We start from the raw sequence: 17,867 nt of genomic DNA, 5'->3' as shown, positions 1-17,867 counted from the left end.
GGCTAATTAGCTTCCATTTCCAAACTTTGCAAACGATGATCCTAAGTATTTAAGAAGCAAATTATACAAAAATTAATATTGAAAGTTCAGACAATATTTGAATGTAAAATCAATAATTGTATGATACATAAGTAGCACATTTATGCTCACACTCATATGCTCGTGTGCATTCTGTCCTCACGCATACCCGGATTCTGGAAACTATCATTGTCCACTTCATCATCAGTTGATTTTATATAGAACATTTCTCAGTCAGTATTAACAGCCAAGCGCATGATTATACTATTTTCAGGATTCACACGTTCAATAGACATAAACAATTTGTTATTTTTCAGTACAATTTATATGAAAACTAACTCTTGGGATTGGTAGTCAGACTATATGCGGAACATTTCAGTATTACCCACTCATTGCAAGCCTTTTGACTGATGCTATCTTCATAGGGAAGACAAATTTAGAAACATATTGTCTGACTAGATTAGCTGCGCTTACTTCGTTTGCCAGCATTGCTTTGTCCTCTGTCATCATGTTATATACATACCATCTTGAAAATGCGGATTATTGACTTAGTCTTATCAAAATGTATTTATTTATTTTAAAATAAATGAAGTTCAACCAAGTGCACCGTAAAGAAAATCATTTTGTTTTGTATTTAAATTCCAATCGTGAAAAATGCAGTTCACAAAATTCAACAAAAGAAGTTAATTTGGTACAGAGTTGCACTCGTAATCCTTGTGACACAGGTTCGGTACCCACCCATGCTTGCGTAAGTTGATTAACTCTGCGTGTCCTTCCGATAGGTGCTTACAAGTTTACAGTAATCAATGAAGCGTGAAATAATTTTTCGTTTGTTCATGTTGTAATGATCAGGATTTATCCATACATAAAACAATGTGACCACACCGCTGAACTTGAAACTAACATGAACATAGCAAAAGTTACTGTTGCGTAAATCGTGAGTCATAATGACCTACATTCAGCGTAGTGGTGTGTGTTAAGAACACAGTATCTACACACACAATGTTATATTACTTTGTAGCAAATAGTGTTTGAGAAATTTGCCTAAAGGCCAAAGATAACGAAGATTTGCAATGCATAGATTAGCACTAATATTAACATTGTAACATTAAATATTTAGAAGGAGGGCAGAAAACATATTATTTTGGAACGTGAATGAATTATACCCATTTAGTCTGCACTTTTAAAGATCATTTTGTATTTTGTATATGTTGGTGAGAGAAATTCGTTTACCTGATAGTGCTTAGCGAGATCATTATGTAACTAACAACTCACTAGTACCATTATTAGCTTATCCAAAGTTTTGTTCAGATATAGTTCATATAAAACCAATGATCAAGAATGGTTTGTTATGTGCACGAATGTACATATTTATCTTACAATTTATATATAAATAATAGCTTTAATTTTATTATAGGCCATTAATTACTGGATTTTTCAAGTGAAATATTTGTGATAACTCACTTGGGTGAAATACAATAATTTAACTGCTGAGCCTATAGCATTATAACCAAGAAACCTGAGTTATGTTTTTGACGCTTGCGTGGCAAGTATGCAGACAAACCTAATTCAAACCCAATAATGGGTATATACCTTTCTCTTCAATTTTGTTTAATATGTGGATTTGCTTGAATTATTAAAGAATTATGTTATTACTGATATTTTATTTGCGATGTGCAGCAGAATATAAACAGAAAACCGCTGACTATCGCCTGGATATAGAAAGAAATCTGGTACTTTAGTATATTATACTTTTGCTAGCCAACACACTTTGACTTATATGGGCGATTAGTGAAGTTAGTGAAAAACCTACTGGTTCCCCCCCACTTCGATGATATGTACCCGTTGTACACTGGTTCAAGACAATCTCCTCTCGCTAGTGAATGTACATAACTATTTTACAAATGATGTTTAAATATATTATGTTTGTTGAGATTGTAATCATGAATTCATTGACTAATTTATTTCAGTAGTAAGATATAGTTAATTGGGTAGATAATTTAATGTTTTGGATCAAGGTGAATATCTTTTGATGGTTGTTTTAACAGTATAACATATCCACTTATATAACACAATACACATTACACGTCCTAGAAATTTGTACATGTCCTAGGAACATTTTCATAAATTTAAGATATATATAATTTAACAATATCAAAGAATTATTTAATTGAATTAGAGACAGAGAAAATAATTATGTTTCTTCAAATATGTATGTATGTATGTATGTATGTATGTATGTATGTATGTATGTATGTATGTATGTATGAATTACATGTCTTGGAATAAGTGTATTAGATACGCCATGTCATATTCTGCTCAACGTTATTAAGGTACATACGTATTGGTAATTAAATATTTTGTCATACTAGTATAATAGTATGTAAGATTTTCCAAATTTAAGTATGTTTTCGTTTCTATATTCCATTTTTGCATTTGATGTATTCTTTATAATAAGAAAGCAATTTATGTCAATGAAATTATGCTGAAGATTAGACACCTTTGTAATAAGAACTGCAATGCACTGTTATATCTTTTAGTGTGTTATATCTTTCTGTCCATCATTAAAAAATATTTGCGATCTCGTATCTTGTAGACATATTTAGGAGGCAACTTACAACTGTAAAATGGACCCGAATCCTCACTATACCTAACGTCGTTTAAAGGCATATCAACATAAATACTTGAACAACACACACTCACACACAAATGTACAAACACGCACACTGACATGCTAAAGTTTTGTTCCGAATACGTATTTTCTTTCTTTCAAAATTAAACACTTCCGGTTAAAAGCGATGAATGGATATTGTTATTTTATAATGACTTCAGCCCGTTGATGGGTTTTAATGATTACACTTTGGTGCTCTTTTGGAATCTCGAAATGACAAATATGTTTGCGACACCATTTCGGAATATGGAGTAATTTCATTACATGTTATAACAAATTCAAGTAACACCAACAACACATAAGTTATGCACACAAACGACACAAAGCCACAAACAACGAAACTATCTGGGCAGAAAAACAACCGTGACTAGATATTTCAACAGTAAATAATCAGTCTTCGTGACTGAGTGAAAATGGTACTCATACCTAAAGCAAACTATATTAAGCGTTTTTGAAAAATGTCTAAATTCCTACCTTATTTATGATGAAGTTATTGAAAATGGAAGTGAAATTCGAGTGCCGTTTATCTGCTCAGGACGTCCCGTGACAATGTATGAAGAAATCAGATCTGAGTTGACACATGCAAAAGGTGACTCAACAAATACGCTCTTCAATTTTACTTATTTTATTCTGAGTTAGTGATTACTAATGCATAAAAAATAGAAATGTCTATATTAATTAGATATCCCACTTGTCATACACCCGTATATTTTGTTCTTCTCTAACTCGTAAGTAGTTGTTGTTGTTGTGGGGTTTCAGCACACAATATGCTATGAATGACGGCCAATATTAAAGGTGGAGGAAGAACCCGGGAAAACCACGGGAAGAACCACCGACCCACGAACCAACGAGAAACTACTGGAAAACTTTCTCACATACCCACATTGCCGCGTACGTACTATATATATGTTTGTTTGTTAGTTTTGTTTTATTTTATTTCATTATATGCTATTGCAATGTAACATTGCATGTTGGATATGTCCTTGTGCAAAGTTGAGTTCATTTCTGCTTGTCCTGATTGACTTTTTATACTTTATTTTGTGGAAACAACTAATAAATGGCTAAAGTATTGCCTTAGTATATATGCTTAATATCAGTATCATTATTAATAGAAGTAAATATGTTTATTTGGATCAAGGTTTTGCAAATTCCACATTGAATTTTACAGGTTATTGTTTTTATTTTGTAAACATAAAGGTCATTCTAAAAGGTTATTTACTGTTAGGTAATTTTTTTTATAGAAAATGCTAATTGTGACCTGAGGTCAAGTAAAGAACTATATAATCTGGTAATTGTGAGGACTTGGTCATTCTTGCTCTAACATCGAGCCCTTTCAAGTTGTATTATGTTGTGTCAAGTTGGGATGAATCATTTTTTTTCTTCTTCAAATTACTGAATTCAATTGATTATTTACTCTAGAAATACAAAAGTGCTTTGATAAAATTCTTGGAAAGAGACATTCACTAGGATTTATATTGAATTCAAACCTGGAATTATATTACTCTGATTCAACAAACGACTGCTGACACATCGAGCCCTTTCAAGTTGTATTATGTTGTGTCAAGTTGGGATGAATCATTTTTTTTTCTTCTTCAAATTACTGAATTCAATTGATTATTTACTCTAGAAATACAAAAGTGCTTTGATAAAATTCTTGGAAAGAGACATTCACTAGGATTTATATTGAATTCAAACCTGGAATTATATTACTCTGATTCAACAAACGACTGTTGACACATTAACGCTGTATAAGCTATAACAGAGTCGTCATCGCCTTCAGATTTGGATTTCTTTGGGACTTGTACTTGACTTTATTCAAGACTTAAAATTACTAGGACTTGTGTTTGTAATTCCTGGATTATTTTGGGATTTAATTCGCAGTACCGTAATTTCCTTTTTCTCATTTTTACTTTGTATTCTAGGGAAAGATATTATCTGTTAAATTTTGCAAAGCTTGTTGTCTTTCACTGTTTTGTGTTAATTATTTTAAGGGTATAGACTTGTAACAAAATATATGTACTGTTACGAGTCGAGGTTTTACAATATTTAAGAGAAAGAAGCGTAACCAACAAGTGTAGGAAAATCCACTAACAATTTATTACTCTAAGCTGCAAAGTGGAATGTTTGAAACATATTGTATTGTGAGTAAAATCCCAAATATTCCTCAATGTTCTGTCAATGGTTCAAAAGTACAGAATGTTCCAATTGTATTCCGATAGTTTTGAATATCGTGATGCACCACCATGATGTAATCCAGAATGTCTTTGAATGTATTCTCAATAATTCCAAAATAATATGTTAATCCAAAGCCAATGGCACTTAGTTATTCCAATGTATAATTTAAATAAGTAATTTCTCTCGAATTATCTGAACACAATTTCGAACTCTGATCCTGGATTCCCACATTATGATATAAAATAAGAACGAATGAATGAATAAATGAAAGGATGAAAGGATGAATGAATGAATGAGTGAATGATTTGTTTACCAAGTTCCCTTATATTCACATCTAACCCGACCTAGATGTAATTACTCTCAATGGACAATTAGAATTAAAGTGTAAACACGATTGTTTATCAAAAATTCTTATGCTCATAAACAACCTGTTTCTAACCTACAATCATGGACAAATGTTAGCTATGTAAACAAATGAAAAATGTCTTTAAATACAATCTACATTGATGTACAAATGTTAAGCACACATTATAAGTATCCTCGGCAATCAAAACGTCACGACTGAAACGGGAACTACGAACACCTGCAATGAATAGAGCATGAAATCACTCCTTTTTGCAACAAGTTAATTAAACCGTTGTGTGCTATGACTTGTATTTTTCCAACTCCACAGATGAATATGCTTCCCTCTGTCTCTAGGAAAAGAGGTTATATCAGCATAAATATATCAAAAATTGTGCGAATGCAGCAATATGTATTTCCAATACGACGCACCAAATATGTATTGATGTATATTAGCAGAGGGCTTAAATCAAATCCCAATTACTCCAATTGGAGAGACACAATCTCTCTCTCTCTCTCTCTCTCTCTCTCTCTCTCACACACACACACACACACACACGATGCTGCCTTAAATGTTCCTTTGTACACAAATCCTGTGGCAGATGTAAGCTATGATTGACTTGTTCTCTTAGTAGAACTGATTCGATTGTTCTCAATTGAACAATATTTTTTCTAGAAAAAAAAACAGAAATATAATTATTTAAGGTAATTTCAAATGAAACTTAGTGAAGATTATGTTCGTGTCTAGCTTCAGTTGGAAAAATAATATGCGTCAACTAAAATACTTTCTTATATGCAAAGGTTTAATTCGAATTCAAATGTGCATGAACAATTAAGTGATTCAAGTAAGGTCACGGGCGTATACGCACTATCACGTATATTTGGCACATATAAAAGCAACTTCTATATTGCAACTGCTCAAAGTTGTTTAGAATACCACTTGGGGAATAATAAATCGACTCCATTTATAATTAATTACCAGCACCTAACGCTAATTTACCTTTCATTGCGGATCTAACCAACCAATTAGCTAATGATTCTTTAAAAGATTTATTCGTAATAGAATTTAGCGCGTGAAATAATTTCACATCCGCGAGATGCCTATCTTGTAGATTTTTACTTTTATAAGCTACATCATGAGCATGAGACGCCTTTTCAATAGCGTTTATCAGATACTCACCTGGTTTTGGTTGATCTTGGTCATCAAGTCTGATATCCAGTCTGGTTCCAGGGCCACATAAATTATATCCTGGGAGGCGTTTTTCTCCTGGGTATTTAGCCCACGGAGTTCCAGGTAATTTTGTTAATTTTGCTGCAATAACACCCCCGTGTTGCTTTTTTTTTACTTGACTTTGGCTTTGACTTTGGCTTTGGCTTTTGCTTTGGTTTTGGTTTTGGCTTTGGTTTTTCACCTTATTTGGGAATAAATTTAAATTTCTTTGTACCGCATCGTTCACACTTGCCCGTAACCGCGGATCTGTTATTGTTTGTTGTAATGGTTGTTAGATCACTTGTTGGCGTGCGCACCCTGCATTTCACACAGTATAAATCCATATTTATTTTATATTATTCTGCTGTAAATCACTGACTTTTCTGCTACAAGGAAACGAGAACCAGTTAAGCATCACGCAGCGCTACCAAATTCTGTTCGTATGATTATTATTGGTCCATCTGGGAGTGGTAAGACGCAGTTGTTACTTAATTTAATAATGAAGTGGATGAAGTGGGACAAGTTGTATTTGGTGGCACCTTCAGTTGATGATCAACGATGCTACGAAGTGTTAAAAGATTTTAATAAAAGTGCAAAATCGTTAAATGAGAGCGGATATGATGTTGTTGAATTTATAACTGACATTAATGAAGCGCCAAGTATTGATGATATTGATGGATTTATTAATAATTTAGTTGTTTACGATGATGTAATGCTGGATAAGAAGTCCAATCCTGCCAGGATATTTTCCAGAGGTAGACACAAAAACACAGATGTAATTTATGTAACCCAGCGATATATACAAATTCCTAAAGTGATCAGGGATAACTGTAATATTCTTACTGTCTTTGATACTCACACGTTACGAAATATTCATCAGACCTGGTGTAGCGGTGATATGGAGATGAATAAATTTAAAAATTTCTTTAGTCGTGCTCAATCAAACCCACACGGATTTATGACAATAAATTTACATGATCCTAGAACACGGTATCGAGTTGGTCTTGATAAAAAAATTTAATTCATGGCAGCAGGGAGGGCGACGACAACGAATTGGTTCATTTTTTGTAATCGAAGCGCCATTAATGGGTTTTTTCAACCAGAAACCGTATTTGTACTAACTCAGGAGGACCTTCCAAAGAGGCTCATTTCTCCGAGAGTTCCTCTTGAAACGTAGTCGACGTTATTTCTGGTTGAAAACCCCTCCTTGTGGAGATCTTATTTCAACATTTGGAACCTTCTAAATTTTGTAGGATTCGCCCTCTGTGTTGCTCCTTTAGACCCGTCACCCCCACCCCACCACCAAAAATGGCACGCCATTTTGTAAACCAAATAGTTGAAATGAACATATTAAAGAACATGCCACTGTCAAGTAAAAGAAGTCATATCTTCAATTGTTTGCATGATACATCCTCCCTACTTCTGGTACCATATCTCTATTAAACACTGTTATACTTTGATGTATTCATTGTGAGGCAATCTATATATAAAATAAAACGTTTCCGTTCATTGCTGTTTCCCAGTTTGTTAATAAAAGGCAGCGAATGGACGTTCGAAAGAAACAAAAGATATCCACAAAACGCTATTAAGGACAATGGCAAGATCTTCCGCTGGGCCTCGTCGTTGTCTTTTATCCTCTAACCAACAATGAACGTTATACAATAACAGCGCATTGTAAACAGGTAAATCAATAACGACATTTCAAGACATTAAATCTCTTGAAGCATAGTTACACTGTCAACTCTGCACCATACTGTACATGATAAGTTAGGTACGATATTCTTGGTATGTTGTATTCAAAAGACGGTTTTGATGTTTAACACATATTAGTTAAATGGACTTTTACAGGTATGATACTCGATGTCCTCGTTGTAAGGGCAAAATAAATAGGTTTGCGAGAGAAAAAACCTAAAAACAAACTTAAACTACAACAACAAGAAAGCAGTACTTAACACTATTGATACTTTTAAAGAGAATTAATAATTTAAAATTTCTCGTTTGCAACAAATATTTTCAACTTAATGAGTAAAATTTCCCCTATTTCTTTCAGGAACTTAATTTGTTTTTATTGCAGAATCACTTCGTTGTACCCAGTTTACATTGCCTTTAAAATATGCTGTTAATTCTCTTTACTAAACTTTAAATACAAACTAAAACAGATAAAGTTTACTGCTTTAGGCTTCATTACTAGATATCTCGATTTTAAAACTACTAGACGTGCAATTTCCACTGCAAGTTTTAAATATGATTCTTAACAATTTTGTTCACTGTAGTCAATGGGATTCTGCCAACATGTCGATGCCTTATAACATTAGTTACGAAAATATTTGAAGACTTCATATCGAAAAAGTATTTCTCAGATGAAAGTGATATCTGATATAGTCTATGTAGAATTCAGTGCTATGAGATATTTGTTTCTGAAAACTGGTACACGTCATAGGCACACCATTTTATATGAGGTAAGATTAAAAAAATATATAACACAATCTCAAGGATTCGTATCGTTGTTTACTGTATTCTATAAAATCACCAAAGGGAGGACACTTCTCCCATTTCCACTGCGATCTACTACAGAATCGTCAGTGATATATCAGGCGACACTTCGCGTATCATGATTACTTCGGCATCGATGCTTAGTTGAGACTCGACATTTTAGGCCAACATAGTGTTGACTCGCTATCACCTTCAGATAATGACAGCCCGTTTTCACCCGTTTTTCATGGTTATATTTAGACATGAACATTATGAACTTATTCCATTATTTTCTATGTCTTGGTCATACCTAATATCCATTTGTTGCATCAGGTATATCTATATTGTCTACTTATTTTCTGTCATTCTCCTAAAGAATTGAAATTATTAATTTTTAATTACATAACTATTACTACTAGTTACCACTACTACTACTAATAATAATAATTATCAAGCACCAGCAAGCAACCGCCCAAGCTACCCTCGCAAATGGGAAGGGAGGCAGAATTACTTGCTACGCCACTGTTTTCATATTGTTTTCATAGTGTTGTACTGGTGACAGTGTTTTCTATTTTAATAAATGTTGTTTCCTCGATTTGTTTCGATTTTATTTTATATTTGAGATAATATTAATAGAACTATTGAACTAATCAAATTCATTTTTGACCAAACGTACTTCTTTGCGGGTTGAAGGCATAGGGTTTCGTAAATTGGACCTTATTTATTAATTCACGTGCCTTTTTCCAGCGATAGCTATTTAACAATTAGGTATTTCGGGCCTGAGTTGTTCTTCAAACGAAAATGAGGCAGGTGCATCTCATAAAGCTACTTCACGGTATTTAGACCGTGTAAAATGAACAGTCTGTTAAGAAGAACTAGCCACCGATAACAGTAGACACGTATGTTCAAGTCAAGCTGAGTATCCTTGAAGGCAACTAATCTGAATTGTACGAAGCTGTTTAGTATACGTGTTTCTAAAATTTATGACACAAGAAAAGGTATTGCCATAGCACTGTGAACAACACATTATGTATGAAGTTGGGGTTGGAGTACATACTCATGTTTTGCTATTAGTCCATTGACTTTTGATTTCAGGTGCATTGTGCTGAAAAACGGCGTTAAATCCCAAACAACAACAACCACAATTATGATAGCCCCCTTTGTGGTACGGAAGTCTCAATGCAGGGGAGATAACCACGTTTATCACCTATAAATTTTAATCATTGCAAGATGACATAATGTTTGAGCCAAATATATTCCTTGACGTTAATTTTCTGTTGGGTTTATAACAATGTGTATTCATTGCTTGCTCATGGTTAAAAAGACCTGTAAAATGCACGAAATTTCTTCCTACTGTGGTAACTTTGACTGGTATACAAGTTTTTCTCTGTACAACAAAAACTTGAATTTTTCAAGACAGTGTATCAATAATTATTTTCATAGGTAGAGTGTAAGTTGTCGAAAGGGTGGATCATTCATAGCCAAAATCAGAGTTACTAAGCCTTCAGCAAATGAAGGTAAAGGCACTGCCTTGTCTTTTGTGGATTTTAAGAACAGGACAAAGGAAGACCCCTCTTTCCTTGTTGCTGTAAACGCCACTAGGACAATACTGAATCGTTAGGAACATTGGGTTTTTATATAAGGCTCACATTCATTCTATAGCACATTATTTACTTAACTTTGTGGTGTTTTGTTTTTGTTGCCAAATTAACTAGTACACTTTTCAAGCTGCATCAATATTAACAATTAGCCTAACACTCACTGGATTCGGTCATGTAGGCAGTTAGCCTAAGTGGATACGGGCATATAGACAGTTAGTCTTACCCTCAGTAGATTTGGGCATGTAGATGATATTGATTATCATACGAGTGTTTTGAGGTCACAAGGGGGTGGGGGTGGGGTGGTCAGTGTGCATGACACACAGCGAAATAACCTAATTGAGAATATAGTTATATTTTCGTATAAGCTCAGAGAGAATAACTGGAATTTCAAATTTGATGGCAAAAGTAAGAAAACAAAACACATTTTGTTTGAAGTATTTAATACTCCTACGCACACAAAATAGTTGCCAGATTTAGCATTGTCTAATATGGTATGGGAAAATGCTAAATGTAACAACTATTTGTTGTGGTGATGGTCACCACATATGTGTGGCAACACTCACACAATCACAGCCAGATGGACATTACATGAATACAAATTATACTAAGGTCCTGTCTTTAAAATTCATTTGACAGTGGATAGTTTTCTTAATTAGTGCAGTCTTTGCTGCTCTCAATACTTCGGGGTAAGGGATGGGTAGTGCGCTGAGGATGTTGGCTGAAGGTAAATCAAGTGCCATTTATATTCATCAGCAAATTTCCCTGAAGACGTTATTTTACGGATTTTCTTGACATAGAAGAAACATCTTTTTGCATCTACATTGATGTAAGGCAGTCCCAAACATGTTCGATGGTGAAGCTATGTCATCGAATGTAGTAGATGCCAGAATGACTGATATCATCAAAGTGTTTCAAATAGTCAATTGTTTGTCTTGATATGTCCGGCAGTCATTCGTATCTTCGTGTCAGCCGGGAATCGTTCTTAACGACGATTGTTCGATATCAACTACGTAATGTTGGAGATGCGAGATGGCAGAGCTGAGTGTGTGGACATAAGTTCATGGATAAAAAATCTGAGCCTTTGCCGGTCATCTAAGAAATTCTTCGCCAGATTTCTACATTGATTAAGTTAATGTCGTACGAAACTGACGCTATTGATATCTTGAGTGTGATGTGCGGGATTGACCCGAGGTGATTGTTGTAGAGAACACCACATAGAATTGTGTTAATATTCGCAAAGACATATTGCATCGCGCCTCAGAGCTCATCATCGTTACACGTGCATTCATCATATGCATCCTTAATGTCTTCATTGGGTTCGAGCATAAAAGAGCAAAACATCGAGTCCATAATTTCGTCGGTGAACAGCCTCTAACAAATCGATGCGACCTTGGTGATGTTGTCTGGCGTGAACGGACGCGAATGTTTGCAGATGATTTCAAGAGTTCATTAATTTGTTGTTGAGAAATTAATCCACTAAGACCTTTGCCCCACAGGTGGATTTTGTTTGCGAACGAATTCACCATTTCTTTTTTGTGTGCGTTTTCATTCCTTTTCTGCCTTTACCATAAATTAATCATTGTTCAAGATCATTAGCGGTAAATGCATCAATCATGCGTTGTTAGGGTGGCCACTCGTCATTGGGGAATTGTGGTATTCTGCATCAATATAACTTGTGTCCCCTGGCATTTTCAGCATGATCTCGTCCCAGATGAGGTTGAAATAAAATGCTTGAGTTTGTTTTTTAATAATCCACTGATGACCTTGTTTGGTAAATAAGTCCTTTGGCGATTCCATCAGTGACTTCTTAGGTGCCTTTCTAACGTCTTAGTCTTGTACCTACGTGCCATTTGCAATCACATCAGCACTCTGTCCAATGTCCTCGATGACACCTTTGGTTTCATAAAGACTTTGTTATGAATGATTCAATCGTACTTTTCAAGCGTTCAATGGTCGGTTTGGTTTCTCTCGTGCCTTTCGTGATATCTTTGACGCTTTGGCTGCCTTAACAGTCGGACAAGGGCCCTCTTCTGTTTTCATCATCACTGCCACCATTTCTGAGGTTTTTGCAGTTGCGTTTGTAATCTCTTTTGTTAGTTTGATCAGCTGTGCCAACATCCGAGCAAATCTGGACGTGAGGTCTCGTACGGATTATTGCGACTTTAGCATACCTTTGACACATTCGGGAACATTTATGTAATTGTGGATAATTCCAGGTGTTTGCGGTCCGTTTTGTGGCGTCGGTCAGCAGCCTCTAATGTAACATCGCTGGAAGATTTCGTCATTTTTGTATCAAGATTGTTCAATTGCTTATTCCAAGGCAATCGATTCCTTTCTACAAGTAAAGTTATTTTTGAGGATGCAATATGGGTTGCGGGTGACTCGCACAAGCATATTCGAAAACACATACACGGAAAGTGCGTCAGCACCCTAAGTCCAGCGAATATTTGCAAAACTATACGTGTCCCCCCCCCCCGCGAAATATTATCTACAAGTTGTAGCTGTGCATGATCACTTTAGGAATGGTTTTCATATTATTGGGTCACATAAATTACGTCTGTAGTTTGTGACGGCCACTAGAAAATATTCTTTCTAGGTTGTCTTGTCGGTCAAACATCATATTGTCGTACACGACAATGCTAGCATGCTTCGTGTGGAGATCGTCAATAGCGGGGGCTTCATAGATCGTGGAAAGTAATTCAGTGGTCGATAACGAAGATGTTATCAACGGCGCAAGCGCTTATGCGAAAAATCCTTGAATCCTATCATATGATCAAATTCAGCAACTCTTACACTCTTTCCTTGTCCAGTCTGGCTAATGATCAGCGCGCGAACTGAAATTAGATGTCTTTTCTCTTTCGTGACGCGATGTTGAATACCAATTGTTGTATAACACAATAATGCTCTCGTATTGTGTGCGATGCCACAAAACATGTACCTCGAATCCAACTCGGGTTCAATCAAGTAATGGCCAGACCGCAAACGCGCAAAGAAACTTGTCGGTGAAAAGCATATCCCTGGATAGAATTACTGGGATACGGTTGGATACATGATTAGACTACAATAACAAGTTCCCAAAAAGGTATCTATAAAGCGCTTCATTTGAGCATGTTACCGACATGATCTCGCATATAAAACACCAAGCCATATCAATGTGCATGAACGTGCAAATGAATATTTCATTCATGACGTGAATTCGAGCAATCCTCCAGTAGGATAAATAACTGTGAGATGAATCATTAAAGGGGAGATGAAGGCCAAGATTGTACTCGGCGTTCTCTAGCGAGCCACTCGGAGGTGGATAAAGTCCGCTCGTTGGAGATAAAACCGAAATATAACAAGTACGGATAATAAACTAATTAATATACCACCGTCCGCGTGGGTATGTGAAGGGTGAAATAGCCATTGAAAGTGGATAAGGCTAAGGATTTCTTGGAGTCGGTGCTGCGTTGTTGGTAAAGCATATTGTGGACGTCACATGACGTGATTAAGCCACTGCGTAGAGATTCAACCGTAAACTTGCAGAACCAATATATGCAAGAAGTATTGATGAGTGCCGAGGCTTCGGTCGGCCATAGCAGTGTTGAAAAATGAAACCACGCATTGATTGGGTACAGACCCGTTGACTCGATTCAGAAGCATACTGTCGTGACCTACAAAACTGTGTCACAACCACCCATGTTAGACCTACTCGATATCAATATCGGTCGGTAGCTGTGTGGACCTCGGAAATAGAATTCGGACAATCTCGTGCTTTTCACACATTATGTTATGTCGATATGTTTACGATCTCGGACCCAATTGACATTCCGATGTAATGAAAACGCTGCCTTTTTGCGTCCGTTGGAGGATAGGCGAACCTCCAATTAGGACATTCATGCGAGAGCAGTAACAAGTCGTTCCAGTGAATACGGAACTACCACGAAGAAAAAAGTGTATTTAGGATCTAGACATAACCGTACACATAACAGTTGTACTGTCGGAGTACATCCGTCGTTTTCTAATCAGCTGCACAAATTTACCTTGGTGCAACGATATGTAACCCGGCGATGTTTCATTGAAGGAATAAAATTGGTCGCGTTTGCGTATTTGTGCCGCTCACATTGACATTCCAAGTACATGTTGTGCTTGAAATATTTCTCGACCACAACCCGAGGAACTTCTTTGGCCTACTTAATATGTTTACCAGTTACAACTACTATCGAGTACATGTTAGGTCCCAGTCACGCGTATTTCTCTATGGGTGCCGGCCCATTAATCTTTTAATTTCCTCACAACTTTCTTGTTGGAGGTACTGAACAGTGGATGATCCTTTGGGTACTAGCTTGTGTCAAACTCATTAACCATCGACAACACGCCTGAGTCTGCGTATACATCATTATTGGCAATTATGTATGAACAATGAGTCTGTATCCTGGTGCACCATTTTTATGCTGTATCGGGACCTCGGCCTGATTTTGTTATAGGTGTCATAGTTAAATTCATACTTGTGCAGTTGAGATGCTTCCACCACGGACGAGTCAACATAGACTAGTTACGTGAGCTTCAATTTGTTATGCTGCGGATGGCAATGAAATCACCATCAAAGATCTTCTGGATCTTCCGGGGTTGTAATCACGTGTTCCGGTTTTGTTGTTCATGCGCACAAGATCCATGCTGATTCGCTCCCACAGTTTCTGCATGGTTTTTACAAACACATGAGCTTGAAGAAATGTTTCTCAGGCTCATGGACGCATGCGCTAACTAAACCGTAGCAGCCGATGAACTAGCAATATACACTGACTTGCAGACACATTGCTTGTTCTTGCACGTGAACTACACAATTGATTTTCTTGCGCAGGTTTGGTATAAGATAGCGGCTGTTACGAAATACTTAATATGGCCTGGCTAGACCACCATATATTCCAGTATTATTAAGGTGACGTGTTTGGCACAGCATAGTATTTTTGTAAATATACTTTTTCCTTGCATCGCGTGACGTCTACATTGCTTGCGCGTCACGTGCGTAATGCATGTTACCGTGCGCGACTATATGTATTACTTAGGGACCTTGACTGGGATAGTCATTAGAGGGAAGCTCTTTGTACGTATAGCTGTCGCGGCGAAATGCCATTATGTTTTTCCTAGTTTGTGCCAACAAGTTGGGTGAGTTATATTCTTTTTAGTTCAAACTAATGTTCAGTTTCGCAAAACGCGTTTAATGTTATATTTTGGCTTGCATTGTTTTATCATACTTTTAGTTTAATTCACTAAGAGTGTATGGCTTATGTAATTTGGTAGCGAGAGATGGTATGGTTCAGATTATTGACAGGGATATGATCATATATGCGGTACTCCTGTTCGTTGGCCATTTTGTCGCTAATATTGAAGATGCTTGTATATATATTAAGAGTTTTAGAATATAATATTTTTTATTTAGCCAATGAATGGTATGTCATTCGTACATTGCAGAAAGTCGTCCATAAGGAAATATTCCATGTGTGTTGATATTGATTCGTTTAAAACGCTCAGATGTTATTAACCTGACGATAAGCAGAAAACAGATTGTTTGGAAAGTTGTTTTCTCGTATTCAGATAACTAGGTGTAGATAATTGGGTGCGGGCTAACTAGATGTGTCTAGAGGCCGCTGTAGTAAGAAGAGACGAAAGACCTCCAGAAGACGTGCCAACGTGTGTGTGCATGGAAGGCCTGGGTGGTTAAAGTGACCGAGCGGGGAAAGCGGGCCAAGAGCAACATATGAAATGTCAAGTGAACATTGGCCATATATACGAGAAACGCCATTATGTTTGAGAAATGTCATTATATTATTTGATAAGAGGGAGAAATGTCATTATAGTGTTTGACTATAGGTTGAAATGTCATTATAGTGTTTGTCTATAATGGGAAGGTCATTTATAGTATTTGACTATAAAGAGTAATGTCACTATAGTGGTTGACTAGAAACAAGAGGCACAATAGTGTTCGACTAACACAATGTCATAGTCTTATTGAATAGTCCAAATAATTATTTGTTGGTCATTGTTTTCAGTTGGCTACGATGTACTTTTGTATTTATTTCGGTGTCCTGTTTCTTTTTTACAATTATTAGTGCGAGAGAATACATTTTATCATTGTCACGTACGTGTTTGTTATTTCTTAAACGCCATTCAGTTTCAAAGGATGATAGCTCGATTACGTTACATCAGCAATATCAGAAATTATTGTGTAAAGAAAACTGTGTAATGATACAGTCCCTACCTCAAGCGCTAGCCATCTTATCAAAATATGTCACATAGAAAGTTTAACATGCATTGATTCCAATGACGTAAGAAAGTACACATCTTCTTGTTCCATGCTTCTGTTCTTTGCATAATTATTAAGTTGCGACGATAAGCATTAAAATTGCAAGATCCGTTTCGAATATAGAAAATTTTCACAGTGAAGTAGTACGCGTTTCGATAGGACATATGCTCTACTAATTATTGTGATAAATCAGTTGTGTGTGTATATATATATATATATATATATATATATATATATATATATATATATATATATATATATATATATATACATATATATATATATATATTCCTTTCAGGTAGAGAAAATCAATCAGTAGTAATGGACGAAGTAGATATAAACTGTAGATCTACAAATGGGGAAAGTCTGCTTCATGCTGCATGCCTTCATGGAGGGCTTCAAATAGTCAAATTGTTACAGATAAACTGTCCGTTACTAGTCCATCAGTTTGACAGTAAAGGAAGAAGTGTTTGCCATTCTGCGGCAGCAGGAGGAAGTGTAGACGCTCTAAACTTTCTCGTTGAGCAGGGTGCCGATCCTTTGTGTAAAGATGTTGATGGAATGAAACTTACAGTATGCTTACTTGGAGGGCAACAAAGATATGGCATTTCATTTGATGGATAGTTATTCAATCATGTTATGTAATGTAGGAAAGGGGATATACCATTTCTCACTGTGTATCATATGGGGGAAACAATGATATTTTCAAAAGGGTTTGTAAATTAATCAATGTTTTTTCTCGAGTAGATTCTACCAATCGTTCAGAAGTAGACCCACGTCGTGAAACACAGGCTGACCTACAGTTACGAACAGAAACAGGAGAAACGGTATTACACATGGCATGTTGGAGTAAGAAACTAGAAATGACACAATACTTGGTAGATAAATATCCTGATATGATCAGTGAGGTTAACAAACATAAAGCACCCCTAGCTCATTATATTGCTGCTGAAGGCGGTAACATCTCTGTCTGACAATACCTGATTGATCAAGGCCAGGATCCATGGTGCAGAACAGCTACACAGCAAACCTTACTACATCTATCATGCAGTAGCGGTCGGTAAGAAATAACCTAGTATTTGTTAGAGAAATATC

Source organism: Sinohyriopsis cumingii, chromosome 15, assembly GCF_028554795.1.
Source record: "Sinohyriopsis cumingii isolate HCF-2022 chromosome 15, ASM2855479v2, whole genome shotgun sequence".
Lineage (NCBI taxonomy): Eukaryota > Metazoa > Mollusca > Bivalvia > Unionida > Unionidae > Sinohyriopsis > Sinohyriopsis cumingii.
The sequence above is the reverse complement of the archived record's forward strand: the minus strand, read 5'-3'. Positions refer to the sequence as shown.